General features: G+C 30.6%; 1 protein-coding gene across 1 annotated transcript in view; it reads left to right on the top strand.

The window, feature by feature from the left end:
• LOC134715192 (COMM domain-containing protein 10-like) overlaps window positions 1-3,672 on the top strand; it is a 168,804-nt gene that overhangs the window by 144,090 nt on the left and 21,042 nt on the right. The window lies entirely within an intron of this gene.

Below are 3,672 nucleotides of genomic sequence, written 5' to 3'. Positions count from 1 at the left end.
AAGTAATTTATGATACTCGAAAAAGGACGAAAAGAAGTAAAAAAACATGCATCTAAGAATAGTACTATTATTACAGTATAATAATATACATGTATACACACTTGTACGTGTAGATCACTTATCATAAAGGAAGAAAGTAACTACTATAACAGTTAATCTCTCTTGACATTTTAATTCTCATGTGTGGAAACAGCTGATTATGAGAAATAAAAATAGTTATGATAATTTTTGTGTATCTTAATACTTTAAAATGTACTGACCTTTTATCTATATAGAGTGATTTCTTGTGTTCTCGTGGTCGCTAACATCTCAAATGTATCAGTGAGATGTTGTTCATACCCTCATACACTTAACCGGGAATAACCCTTAACAAGGAAATATAGGTTACTCTCTTTCTGCAAATATTACTTTACTATAAATGCGTTCAGTTTTTGGGTTCGAATTCGTTTTCATTTGTGTATTATTGCATGGAAAGAAATAGTAATATCATCGCAAACAAAATATTGGGGTATATCTTTATGAGTGACAATTATTACATTTGTATAACACTACCTGATGATGCGCATAGTGGATCATCATCTCGGGTTTTAAGTTATTTCACATATTAGAATTCAGCAGTCGCAGCATTCATAACTGCATTTGCTTCCTATGACAACATTACAACACTGCACATGAAAACAAACTAAAAACTTTATGAACTTGTAGTTTTATGATTCTTAATTGTCCTCGGAGTTGAGTATTTTGAATTTACTTTTTTAGTAGTAAGTTCCAAAATGTGCTTTAGCTCGCAATTTTTTTTGGCTAACATCATGTAGTTACACTGTTTTTGTGACTTGTCTGTCAGTCTTGCTCTCTGTCTATTCCAGTTTATTCAAAATTCGGACCAAATTACAATTTGTTTTATCAAACCAAACTGTTCAAATTGTAAGAAGTTTGAACAAGCTGCATGGATACCACAGTCAAGGTAATATTAATTTGATGAAATTAAAATCAAGTTTAAGTAATATAAAATTGCGCGTAAATGGCCGGGTTTTGTGTTTTTTCCCTGATAAGTGTATAACAAACGTCACGGTGAAGTTACTTAAAATTATATAAGTGGACTTGATTTTATCTCTTCTTTTTATAAATAATTTGTTGTATCTTCCTCTGTTTCGTTTTCCGTCACGTTCGTAATGTTAAATATGTATTGGTTTTCTTTTACTTTTACGTTGATAACTCTAAAAACTACTTTAATAGTCATTACTAAAAGTCATTAAAGTGTATTCTCTCAATGCACGATACGACTCACATTAAGAAACATTTATATTTGACTCCGAATTTGGTCAACAAATTCAAAATTTAATATAAATTATATTCTCCACCGACGAATTCAAAACAATTTAAAAACAAACATTCTAACATCCTCTGGAAAGGTCATGACATATGACCTCAAATGTATTTTTCTAATCGTCATATAGCTCTTCGTGTATTTTTAAAAGTACTTTTGCATTCAAGTTTTTTTTTATATAATTTGATTGTTTCAGCAGTGCTGATGAAGATTAATTCAAAAGGCGCTACCAAATATTTAAGTGTTATTTTCATTTATAAATAAAGCCAACAGTAGTATATCGCTGTTCAAAAGTCATAAATCGATTGAGAGAAAACAAACTAAAACAGAGGGAAACACATCAACTATAAGAAGAAAAACAACGAAACAACAAAAACACTGAAGTGCAACAAAAACAAACGCTAATGCAACAAACACAGAAACGAACAATTAGGTACCCATGGTAGCCACTCTCATATTCGTGACCTGGTAAAGGACATTTAGAGAAGAAAAACCAGGTTGTGTGGCTAGCTAAACCTCGTGCAATGTTAAATATACCGCTAAAATGAACATTACATCATGGGAAATAGTACAAATACATGCAAGAACACTCAAGAAGACAAAGAAATACATAAATACAATAGTATATAATAGTACATTTCGACATGTTAGCCACAGAATACAACGAATAACTCAAATTAATCTAGGACAGTACTGAAAACAGCATAATATTCACTGCTGATTTTTTTCAATAAGCTCTTAGTAACGTGTTACATACAAAATTGTTGCCTGGCACTGAATTAGCAAATCTTCTTTTTAAACAAATTTACATTCATTAACATGATGATATTGAAAAAACATCATTTTAAACCATCTGACAACAGTAAATAAAGGTATATGAATTATAATCTGCTGTGTTCTAGATCATTTATATTTTATTACTGATTTGGTAAAAAATACATTAATTTAACTTCATTGAAAATACATTAATTTAACTTCATTGAAGAAAATTTTATCACCGAAACAATGCAATTATTTCTGGTATTGATATTTGCTGTTGTTGCATGGTGTTTGACGATAAATGTAAACACTCAGTACGGGCACAAAGATCAAGACGACCAATTATGTTGATAATTAAAGGTCATTTGTATACATTTCCTGTTTATAAAACTTTGAATTCTTCGAAATACTAAGGATTTTCTTATCAAAGGAATAGATGACTTTAGCCGTATTTGGCACAACTTTGTGGAATTTTGGGTCCTCAATGATCTTCAACTTTGTATTTATTTGGCTTTATAACTTTTGTTATCTGAGCGTCACTGATGAGTATTGTGTAGACGAAACGAGCGTCTGGCGAATTAATTCATAATTCTGGTACCTTTAATAACTTTTTAAAGGTCATTCATTGCTCTTTGGTATTGAGGAGGTTAATGTCTCGTCTGAAATCAAACTACATCAAGACTACAAATGTAAATGGGAACTAGTACTATTTTGTTCTTCGGTAACTACTTCATTCTACATATGTTTGTGAAGATACATACGGGAAAGATATGTTAATGTAAAATTGAGAATGTAACTGGGGAATGTATTAAAGAGACAACAACCCGACCATAGAAAAAACAACAGCAGAAGGTCACCAACAGGTCTTCAATGTAACGAGGAATTCCCGCACCCGGAGGCGTCCTTCAGCTGGCCCCTTAACAAATATAATAAATTTTCTTATCAAAGAAGGAAGTTTTTATAATTCATTTTTAGTAACCTTGTAAATGTCATTTCGATTAAACGATAAGAAATATACAGATTAATAAAATTATAATTACACAACTTATAAGTGAGTGTCGGTGGTGTTTTTATAATTTATAATAATGCTGGGGCAAAACTAGTTTACTGTGCGCATCAAAATCATAATGTATCGTAGTAGTTAAACACAGTATGCAAGTGTAAAATTTGGTACAGAATATAGAAATGTTTAATTGTTTAAGAATTTTATTATTCATCAAAAATTAATTTTAATAATTTCGTTAAAATACTTTATATAGGTTTCCGAAGTTGGTTAACAAAAAGTAAATTCACACAAATACTAGAACTCCGAGGAAAACTCAAAACGGAAATTCCCTAAACAAATGGCAAAATCAAAAGCTCAAACGCATCAACCCTCTCATATGACAGTCTCATCAAATTCCATTGTATCGACAACGATACGTGAATAAACCAAACAGACATAATAAGTAAAAATGTCAAAAATAGGGATACATCAGTCAACATTGTGTTATAATCATAATCACTATAAAAACAAACACTTTGTTACAAAGAAGCACAACAAATTTAACAGCCTCAATCATTGCTTTTTCATATTACGATTTCAA

The sequence above is a fragment of the Mytilus trossulus genome, chromosome 4 (assembly GCF_036588685.1).
Source record: "Mytilus trossulus isolate FHL-02 chromosome 4, PNRI_Mtr1.1.1.hap1, whole genome shotgun sequence".
In the NCBI taxonomy this organism is placed as follows: domain Eukaryota; kingdom Metazoa; phylum Mollusca; class Bivalvia; order Mytilida; family Mytilidae; genus Mytilus; species Mytilus trossulus.
The sequence above is the reverse complement of the archived record's forward strand: the minus strand, read 5'-3'. Positions and strand labels throughout refer to the sequence as shown.